Here is an 11879-nt window from a genome sequence, read left to right as displayed (position 1 = left end):
GAGTGTAGTTTCCTTTGTAGAAGTTTGGCAGTGTTTGTTTTAGGATGTTCTTTAAGTCTTGTTCTCCTATAGTGTGAATCGCTTTGTTTTTTCCGTATTTCCATTTTTTTCTCTTTGGATAACTTAGCAAACTGTTTTCTCTTATTCTCATTTCTTTAGAGTTTGGTTTTCTTTTATAATGGGGTGGACATGCTAAACTAAACAGTAATACCAACACCAAACACAACAGCTAAAGTGAACGGTAAAACTTAAAAGCCATATAGATATGCGTGTAACATAGTAACTAACGCAGCCAGTGTTTAACTAAGTATATACTTTACTAAAGTAGAACGTCTCAGTTTTAGTTATGCATAATAGGAAAAAAAACACATACTCGTATTACGTATATATCCTAATAAAATGTTCAGCTGAAGCAAAAACCTGTAATTCGCTTTCAGCAAACGAAAGTAAATATCGGCAGAGGAAAGCGTGAAGTAACGGATACACCGCCAACTCATGGGCGTGAAGACCTGAAACGAAGATTACAAATGAACTAAATTAAAATAATCCCCTGCCGTCAGACTGGAGTAAATGTGAACCGAACATACGCAAGGGCAAAGAACTGCAAACACAATAATTTTACACAGTACTGACAGTATAAAAATAGCTAACCAGGCTATAAAATGGGCGTGGAAGGCAATTATGTAGTGTAGCAAAATTAAAAGCTTTACTAAGAAATTTTAATGTTCATGTCATTTGTAAGTACCTTACATGATTTACCTATTTGAGTTCCTTGTTATGTTTGTTTTGACAATTTGTGGCTGGGAGAACCTTGAGTTACTCCCCACTGAATGTGGCTTTATTGTTTACGTGAATGACAGGTTTGTGAAGATGCATTTGTGGGGTTTAGACGTGTGAGCTAGCGAGCACCATGGATTAGTAGTCTATCAAGTAGGATTGCTTAGACTCACCCTTTTTCGTCTTGTCATTCGAAGGATATATGTTCCCCCCATCTTTGACTATCAGGTTTGTATAAACTTAATTTTATTTCCGCATATTTTATCCATGTTGTAGGTTTTATTGAACCCGCGCTTTAAACTTTAAAAAGTTTTAAAAATTTCCTAAAATTCTGCATTTTCTTAGCGATTTTGAGGGGGTTCACATCTATCGTTACGCACCGTCCATCTCACATCTTTTTTATGCAGATGATGCCTTTATTTGCTGTAAAGCTACCCCATCATTAAAACACCCCGGCCCAAATCGGGTCGGGAGCGGTTACTTATGATAGCTCACCAGGCTGTGTACATGGCCCACAGATCAACACGGGTCCTTTATAGTGCATTTTGTCCTCACTCATGCGCATCCCGGAAAACTTCCCAGAAGGTCACCCATCCGAAGACTACTCCCAGCCAAGCACGCTTAACTGTGGAGTTCTTTCTCATGGATGACCATAAAAGAAAGTGCACTTTGTTTATATATGAGTAGTACATTTAAATCCCTTTAAGCACTTGTCATTTAAGCCTATCACAGGACCTCTTCAATTAACGTGGGGTGTTACAATCACCCCCACTTGAAGAACGCAACGTCCTCATTGCGCCTGGGAGCATAACCGCTAACCCAGAATCCTCCCCCGCTAGGTGGGTGATCACAATGGAGCGTATAACAACTGCCTCCCATCACCACACAGTCGCATGGTTGCTCTGATACCACTTGAAATACCCCGGCCCAAACCGGGTCAGGAGCGGTTACTTATGATAGCTCACCAGACTGTGTACATGGCTCACAGATCAACGCAGGTCCTTTATAGCGCATTTTGTCCTCACTCATGCGCATCCCAGAAACCTTCCCAGGAATTCACCCATCCTAAGACTACTTCCAGCCAAGCACGCTTAACTGTGGAGTTCTTTCGCATGGATGACCATAAAAGAAAGTGCACTTTGTTTATATGAGTAGTACATTTAATCCCTTTAAGCACTTTTCATTTAAGCCTTTCACTGGACCTCTTCAATTAACGTGGGGTGTTACAATCATCTTTTGAGAACTTACGAGATCTGTTCAAGTGTTTTGAGCTTGCATCCGGCCAGATGATTAATTTTGATAAATCCTTCATTAAATTCAGTCCCAACTCCCTCGTAAGATTTCAAAGCCCACATGACCTCGATTCTCAGAATGAAGATGTCTTCCTCTTTTGGCAATTATTTAGGTGTCCCTGTGGATCTACCTAAGCAGAAGAATGCTGTTTTTCATCCACTTATCGATAAACTAACGAACCATATTACTGCTTTGTCTACTCTACATCTGAGTCAGCCAAGTAAGCTCATCATCATTAACTCCATTCTCCTTGGTTCGTTGAACCATATACCAGTAGCCTTGCCTATTTCTCCCTCAGTTTCTCGGATGATTTACTCGTTAATTGTTGCTTTCTGGTGGCAAAAAGAGGCAACACGATGCTCTTCACTGGCTTTCTCGCAACTACCTCCATGCCTCTAAGGACAACGGTGGACTTGGCATCAAATCTGTGACGCTTCTTGGACAAGCCTTACTAATGAATAATTTCTTGCGTTTGCATCACCGCCCCACTGGATTGCTTCCCAGGTTCCTTGTTCCAAAATATAGAAAGGATCTCCCTATAGCCAATTCTAAATCCAAGGTTTCGCAACCATCTTACTTGTGGTCCGGGATGTGTCGCGCTGTGGCTAGCTCTTCAGACACTATAGCCTGGAAAGTGGGTAATGGCAACTTTTTTAATCTGCAAACAAGTAGGTGTATTCTAGGAGAACCGCCTTTGCTGTGCCAATCCACGACGACCTCCACACTAACACTTCATGATCTACTCTTGCCGGATGGTGCTTGGAACCCACGTGCTATTTTTCGTTACTTTACGTGTCCAACTGCTAAAATTATTTTGGCCATGGAACCACCTTTACTATATTCTGATGATTACCTTTACTGGAAATACACGGAGGACGGAAACTACATTGTGCGATCCGAATACTCTTATCTTTTATCTCGTTTGCCACTTCCTCCTACTTTACCCTTGAAAAGCTTTTTTCCCATGGAAAGCAATTTGGCAACAACGTTTCTCCAACAAATTTCCCATTTTTGTCTGGCGCATCGGACATAGCATCCTTCCCACTTTGACGAACCTCTCTCGCCGCGGTCTTCAGGTAAACACATATTGTGTTTTATGTAAAGCCAGCTCTGAATCAATAGACCATTTATTTCGCTCCTGTGTTGTAACGCAACATGTATGGTGCGCTTCTCCCCTCGACATTAACATTATAGAAAATCAGAACATTCCTTTTGATCACTGGATGGCCGATTTTATCTCCTACCTTGCTCGTCTTTCCACAGCGGATTTTCACCCTTTGCTATGCTTCTTCTGTATTCTGTGATCCATTGGATAAACACACGCCTCAACTGCTCAACATGAAATTAGGCAATAAACTCTTAAACCAAATAAGCATTAATCTTATTCCATGACAACACATAACCCATTTGGCATTAAGATAGACTACGAGCAAAAGCAATCTGAGAAATAGTGACGACAAATTTTATACTTTAGCCATTATATATCAAAACCTAAATTACTCCAAATCCCAAAATAGCCTTAATACAAATAATATTTAATCACTAACATGATCAGTCATATGCGGCGCATAACTTAGGCATATAACACAAAGTTTTCACAGAATTTTCTTGACGAATGCCACGTAAACGTAGCAAACCAAATAATTCAATATGAACTTGACTCTGATACCACTTGTTAGATTTAATTCGAATAGAGACCATAAACTTCATACTAAACTACTCGGTATACAATAGATGCAGAAGCGTACCTGATTACATGACGAATGGTTGGGATGAACCGCCTAAAGGAACGGTTTTCGGAATTAGGTCTTCTAGTAGACACACATACCGTTGGGATCTCTCTACTGATGGGATGCGGGGGAGATTAGGTTATTGTGTGCTAGCAGGGACCCTAACCCAAGTGACTAATATATAGTCTCCTTACCCTAATGCGCCCATCATATGCATCAGCAAACCTAATGTGTACCTACACTTAGATAATAGACTGACTCATACTTTTAAGACGTAAATAAACCCGTATTTAATACACCATAACTTAATAAATAGCGCATAAATACAATTATTACCGAATTAATAATTTGTCCACATATATTATTAAATTAGGCTCATATTTCTTATACATTTTCCCTACTCATGTATATTTTCAACCACCCGATCTATCTAGAATTAGATCCGCATCATTAATTACCAAAAAATCATTATTGAAGACAGATAAATTAGTATGCTTAATTTCTTACCTATTCTTTTAATCATTGCGTACTACGAGTACTTGTGAGTAAAATTCCAAGGGGACTACCCAAACATTTTGACTAGTAGCTCCTTGCGCACCTTTTTTTACCATTTCTTTTCACCTCAATTTCTTGAGTCATTATATTATAGTATAACTGTATAAGAACGATTCCATAACACAAATAATTACCATATGATCTTTTTTTCATTTAATATCTTCATCTCTTTAATTTGTGTGATAAAGTTATATTATAGTGTAAAAAATGGGAGTAAAGTTATACGGGTTACTAATGTCAACATACACCGCAACAACCATGATATGTTTGGAAGAGAAACAAATTGATTATGAGATCGTCCATGTTCATCTCTTCAATGCTCAACACAAACAACCTTCTTTCCTCTCCAAACATGTATTACTTGCTTTCTCTTACTTTTTCATCATCTATAATTTCTATACATAATAATAATAATCATTCAAAAGGATACAATGTCTGCGATATCATCCAGAGTTCGAGACCAGAATCCATCCATATTCTAGTAGACATTTCTCTTTGTTACTTGTCCTCTTCACATACACATGTACACAATTCATGTAACTAAAGTAACTTATACGAAAAGCGAGTAGAAAATTTTAACTACGGTTATAGTTTTCAACCAACAATTGATGTGCCATGGTTATATTTTACATTTTATCAAAAAATCAAATAAAATTTTACCATGCGTTGAAAATGGACTCCTTATATTCTTAGTACAGGGATAGCACAATATTAGAAACTGAGAGTTTCTCAGTTTTTTTATTTTTTTTTGACGAGAGAACCCGCAGGCGCTACCTTTGTTGTGCACTGGGTAAATCCTCGGGTGTACGTGATAGCTTACAAACCACGTATAATACAACAATAATATTATTACTTGTATCTATGATCGTTTTAAATTACACAATAATGTAGTGAGACAGTCCTTTATATATATAAACAGTTATTTATTGATAGTATTATTATAAATATCTAGCTAATAAAAAGAGTGTCTTGTATATATAGGACGATCTTTGTTAAACACAATTAGCATCAAAACTCTCTTTTTCCATTTCGTATTTCTCGCATATAAATAGTACATTAGACTTAGGGTTTTATTTCGTGGCACACGGCCCAATACAGATATGGACTCGACTCATATTGGACTACGACATACAATCTATTACCCCCCCCAAGTTGGAGCATACGGATTGAGAATGCCCAACTTGCGGACTAACAACTGAAACTAAGATACGCCTAAAGCTTTAGTAAGAACATCACCTAGTTGGACCATAGTTGAAACGTGAGATGGAGCAATAAGACCGTCCTTTATGGCATCCCGGACAAAACGACAATCGATCTTGATATGCTTAGTACGTTCATGGAACACCGGATTCTGAGCAGAATGCGTTACTCCTAAATCCTCCAAAAGGCCTTTAAGCCACTTAATTTCACCAGTAATAGCTCGGAGAGCACGATATTCGGCCTTAGCCGAGGACAATGAGATGGTAGGTTGCTTTTTGGTCTTCCACGCAATAGGAGCAGAGCCGAAAAACACAAGCCAGCCAGATAGGGATCGTCGAGACTCAGGGCATCTGGCCCAGTCAGAGTCACACCAATCCGACAATTTCATAGACGACTGTGACGATAATAAAATTCCCTGGACTGGGGTACCCTTCAAATAGCGAACGGTACGGAGCGCTGCATTCCAATGGTCCTCCTGAGGGGCATTCATGAACTAGGACAAAGTGTGCACCGTGTAAGAGAGGTCCGGCCGAGTCACACCAAATACACCAACCGACCCACTAAACGTCTGTATGGTTCGGGATTCGTAAGAAACTTGCTCCCACTCTGCCCAAGTTGATGGTGTTGTTCCAGGGGAGTGGGTGCAGGTTTACACCCAAGAAGGCCGACCTCGGTCATAATGTCCAGCGTGTATTTACGTTGACACACGAAAATACCATCAGCGTTACGCGCAACTTCTATGCCAAGAAAATATTTTAAATCGCCTAAGTCTTTCATATGAAAGCATTTGTGCAGGTATTCTTTAAAGGCAGCAAGAGCGGGTAAATCATTCTCGGACACAATCAAATCATCCACATATATCAACACATTGAGGCGAACTGAATCCTTGACATAAGTAAATAGGGAATAGTCATAATAACTCTGAGAAAACCCGTACCTTTTCAAGGCCGTACCAAGTTTCGCGAACCAATATCTAGGGGCTTGCTTGAGCCCATACAAGGATTTCTTCAATCGACACACAAGTCCCGGTGTTGGAGCATTAAACCCGGGAGGGAGACGCATAAATACTTCTTCTTCTAAGTCACCGTGAAGAAAGGCGTTGTGTACATCCATTTGATGGAGGTGCCAATTTTTCGCTGCCGCCACAGATAAGAAAGTATGAACAGTAGTCATTTTTGCAACTGGAGCAAATGTTTCATCGTAGTCCACCCCCTCGATTTGGTGATTTCCAAAGACAACCAACCGTGCTTTAAATCTCTCAATCGTCGAATCGGACTTGTATTTTATTTTGTACAGCCACTTACTCCCGAGTGCTTTCTTACCGGGTGGTAGAGGTTCCAGAACCCAAGTCTCATTATCAATAAGAACCTTCATCTCATCGGCCATTGCCTTCCTCCATTCGCTACTTTGGACGGCGGATTTGAAATTACGGGGTTCCGTATGTGTCGTGAGAGCTGCCAAGTAAGAGCGATGTAGAGCAGAAAAATTATGAGATGTGAAATAATTAGCTAGAGGATACGGGATACCTGATGAGGAAGAGGAGACGAGAAGGCGAGAGGCATGCGATGGACTACTATCACTGCTATCATCACTGTCAAAATCAAGAACATAATCACGGAGAGTCGAATTCGGGATCCGTGTCCGCTGCCCACGGCCCAAAATAGGCTGAATAGGGGGTGTATCAGTAGGAGGCGATGTAGAAGACTGAACCGGTGAAGACGGAGTTGTAGTGGGTGTAACAACCTCGGTATTAGGGTTGGTTTCAGTCGCATTCTCGCTGGGGCCATAATCCCAATCAACAAAAACATCATCCGACGTTCCCAGCGTGTTTTCACCACAACTTTCATGAAGAAATGGAAATTTATTCTCATAGGATTTAACATCTCGTGACACGAAAAATTCCCGACGCTCGAGGTCATATAAATACCAACCTTTTTTACCCGATGGGTAGCCCATAAAGACACACTTCCGGCTGCGACTAGCAAATTTTTCACCCTTGGATTTTTGATTATGAGCAAAACATAATGACCCAAAAACACGAAGCATTTCAAAATTCGGGCACTTCTGATAAATTCACTCATATGGTGTCAATACCTGGAGGACACGAGATGGTGTCCGGTTAATAACAAAGGCCGCAGCCAACACACATTCCCCCCAAAACTTAATGGGTAAACCGCTTTGAAAACGCATAGCCCGAGCAACATTTAAAATGTGTTGATGTTTTCGTTCAACGCGCCCATTTTGTTGAGGGGTACCGACACAGGATGATTGAAATACCATGCCTTGCTTGGAAAAATAAGGTTTTAATGGATGGAATTCGGTCCCGTTATCGCTTCTCACAATTTTTATCTCGGCTGAGAATTGTCTTTTAAGCATAGCAATAAATAATTTAAATTTATGAGGAACTTCGGTTTTATTATTGACCAAATACACCCATACCCCACGTGAGAAATCATCAACCAACGTTAAAAAATACCGAGCCCCTGACATCGACGGAACGTCATACGGGCCCCACAGATCACAATGAATCATTTCAAATGCCTGCAGACTATTATTGATACTTAAAGGAAAACTGCTACGATTGTGCTTAGCCCGATGACAAATCTCACACGGTTTTGACAAAGAATGTTCTTTATTACGTAAGAAAAGAAGTAGTTTGATAATTTGCTCGGACGGATGTCTCAATCTATTATGCCATAAATTAAATAACGACGACTCTGTGTCCACGGCATGAGCATCAGCTATGCTTGTCCGAAGATAGTATACTCCATCGAGTCGGTCGCCTTTACGAATCTCCTCCCTCGTAGCCCGGTCCTGTATCACACATAAAGCAGCATTTGTTATGATCTCACAATTCAAGGTATCGCTCAATTGTGACACCGAAATCAGATTACAAGTCAATTGTGGTATAAATAAAACAGGATTCAAAGTGATGGTCGAAGTGACAGTAACACGGCCTACCAACAAAGTATAAATTTTGGAACCATTAGGTAGCCCCACAATACGACTTGGAATAGTTTTAACATTAGAGAGCAACGCAAAATTACCGGTTACATGGTGGGAACATCCTGTATCAATTAACCACTTACCGGAATGGTCATGACTAGGCGTGCCATAAACATTTACCAAAGACGCGGAAGCTGCCGGTGTAGCGTCAGCCGAGGGCCATGTGGCTGCTGTTTTCGTATGGACAGAGTTGCTCGACTCTGCCTGGTTGCCGTCACTGTGACTGCTGCCTCCTTCTTCCTAGGCCGAGACCCCCCCACTGCCACGCCCACCCCCACGGCCACGGTTTGAGGACTCGCGGCCAGAACCCCTGGTGGTACTTTTGAGGTCATAGTACCAGTCAAGTATGTACCCAAGCAAATCGAAGGACATACTACGGTCATGTCCGCTATGCTTACAGTGATTACAATACAACTTTGGTCGCTCGGTAGGAGTCATTTGGGACGGGGGTTTATTCAAGGGGGGACTAGTGGGGGTAACATTAAAACTAGCAATTTCAGTTTGGGATTCGGTCACCGTACCCAGGCCACGAACCCGTTCTTCCTGACATAGCATATGGAAAACCCGTGCCACGGTAGGCAATGGTTTTTGATCAAGAATAACTAACCTTAGCGATGCATACGGAGCAGGTAACAATCCCAACAGAAATGAATGCAAGCGCTCAGATTCAAGACGTTCAAACTGTTGCTTAGCACTAGTACAACTGGTACAGCACTTGCAATCAATTATGGGTTGGTGTTTGTCGAGATCATCCCATAATTGACACAATTTCCCGTAATAAACTGTGATAGACATACCTTCCGTCTGTCGCCAGTCACGAAGGCCACCAATGATCTGCTGGATTCGAGACCCATCAACAACACCGAACCGCTCCTGAAGCGCATCCCACAATTTTTTAGCATTCTCAAATTTCAGGAAAAGAGTCTTTACCTCTGGTGTAATCGTGTGGGACAGCCACGAAACGAGCATCGACTGTATAGTCTCCCAATCATCTTCCGTGCAAGGGGGTTTCGGTTCGTTAATAGTACCGTTAACGAACACAAACTTACGTCGCGACTTTAACGCGATACGAACATCATGTGACCACTCATCGTAATTTTCGGAAGTAAGCCGAATAGGGGTGATAGAATCACCGAGTTTGTCTTGAGGACCAAGATAGTAAGGAGAAGACGGTTCTATTTTGGAACCAGAGGTATCACCGATCGTCATAGCGACGGCCAGGGTTTTTGAATTAAGGATTTTAATTGTGTTTAATTTTCTCTGATACCATGTTAAACACAATTAGCATCAAAACTCTCTTTTTCCATTTCGTATTTTTCGCATATAAATAGTACATTAGACTTAGGGTTTTATTTCGTGGCACACGGCCCAATACAGATATGGACTCGACTCATATTGGACAACGAAATACAATCTATTAATCTTAATCTATAATTTCGTGTTAATACAATTCCAAATAAACCATGTATATGCAGCCCTTTGGTCAAATCCCAGTGCTTGAAGATGGTGATGATGAGCTTACTTTTTTTGGTATGTATTCCAACATTTCAGAATTTTAACTTGCATCAATTTATGGCAAATTGGTAATGCAATGCAATAGTTAGTTTCATATCATGAAACTCACGAGTTCACGTATGTGAATTTTAGATCTCTACTTGGCGAATTTGGGATTATCACAAATTATTGAGGTTCTAGTATTAGTATTAAAAAAGTGTTATCACAAATTATCGTTTTAAACTGTTATATGGGATCTTTTCTTCCAACTTTATATGCCACCCGTTTCATAATTTCATGTTATATCATCGTTTTTGAAACTTAATTATAAAATTTTATCTGAAAAAGTTCCATCACAAATTATCGGGAGACTCGCTGTAACCTGAGAATACAAAATTTAATTATTATATACAAAAAGTTTAATTTACAAACAAAAGCCACTAGTGAGTATTTTTCGTATTTCGATATGGGGGAAACTGGCGATATAAAATTTAATTTTAAAACTGACTTTGCTAGCTCGATTATGGACCAGAATCGAGAGCAATCTCAGCTTATATAGCTGAAAAATACAAGGACAATAGCACCACAGATCTATTACGGTGAGGAGACCTCAAGGAAGCCACTCTAGTCAAAGTGTGGATGGAAGTAGAATCCCAAAGATTTGATCCGGTAATCCGACCCATCATTTACGAGTACTTCCTGAACCCACTTAGTGGCAAGACAAGTGATCAAAGTATCATTGATCAAAATCTTGAGAAATTTGGAAAAGTGTTGGATGTCTATGATGAGAAGCTAAGGTCTACCAAGTACTTGGCTGGGGACTATTACACATTAGCCGATCTTCATCACTTTTCGTGCACTCATTATTTCATGAAGTCTCCGTATGCTTCTTTGATTAATAGTCGTCCCCGTGTTAAGGCTTGGTGGGAGGATATCTTTTCAAGGCCAGCTTTTACAAAAGTCGCCGTGAATATGGAATATGGAAAAAATTGATTTGTTGTGTCGAGATGAGATAGTAGTATCTGATGGTAGTGAACATCGACTTTGCAAAATAATTAGTTGTACCGGGTTATGGCAAGCTCTATATTTGAAACCTGAACTGATGTCAACTACGAGGTATGCTTGACAATCTTTGGATCGCTTCACCAATAGATCAATAGATGCGTCTTCTTACCCGAAATAGTAGGGGTTGTAATCCTTGCCTGTTTAAGAAGCATGATTCATGATAAATAAATAGATATATAAACAATAAATTTATAAACAAGTAAATAAATAAATAGATAAAAGTTTAGCATTGAGTTTATCTTGAGAAGTTGGAGAGTTCAGTTGAAAACTTGTAATACGAAAAAAACTTGTTCCATTTTCTATAAAGCCAAAATTCAATGCGGAGTCTTATTTGTCTTTTGAATACGAGTATAATGGAAGAAACTTAAGAAAAGCAAATTACCTTGTTAAGTTTGTGAATGTTGCGTTATGTTATTCATTAATCATCGTAACATATATCGCTTATAAGACGGGCTCACAACTATATGGGCCATTTAATTAACAATTCATATCATATAATTCTAATACCCCCCCCCCCCCCTCAAGCTGGAGCATGAAGGTCGAGAGTGCCCAGCTTGCGAAAATATAGTTAAATTGCGCCACTCCTAAGGCCTTTGTGAAAATATCCGCTAGTTGTTCCGTAGTAGGGACATGCTCGGGAGCGACGAAACCAGAGGTAATAGCATCCCGAATGAAATGACAATCGATTTCAATATGTTTCATACGTTCGTGGAAGACCGGGGTATGAGCAAGGTCCAAGGCCGACTTGCTATCTGAAAA

The 11879-nt window shown here is 40.2% G+C and overlaps 1 protein-coding gene and 1 pseudogene across 1 annotated transcript in view; one reads left to right on the top strand and one right to left on the bottom strand.

Annotated features, from left to right (window-relative positions):
- The first annotated feature begins 4562 nt into the window (after positions 1-4562).
- LOC141595222 (glutathione S-transferase F13-like) lies at positions 4563-11048 on the top strand (annotated as a pseudogene).
- The window catches only part of LOC141596881 (uncharacterized), a 161617-nt gene continuing 160171 nt past the window's right edge, over positions 10434-11879 (bottom strand). Inside the window, exon 5 of the mRNA XM_074417149.1 lies at positions 10434-11149. The gene's annotated coding sequence lies outside the window, so the exon portion shown is untranslated. The remainder of the gene's footprint in view (positions 11150-11879) is intronic.

The sequence above is a fragment of the Silene latifolia genome, chromosome 8 (assembly GCF_048544455.1).
Source record: "Silene latifolia isolate original U9 population chromosome 8, ASM4854445v1, whole genome shotgun sequence".
In the NCBI taxonomy this organism is placed as follows: Eukaryota; Viridiplantae; Streptophyta; class Magnoliopsida; order Caryophyllales; family Caryophyllaceae; genus Silene; species Silene latifolia.
Note: the sequence above shows the minus strand (reverse complement) of the source record. Positions and strands in the feature narration are given on the sequence as shown.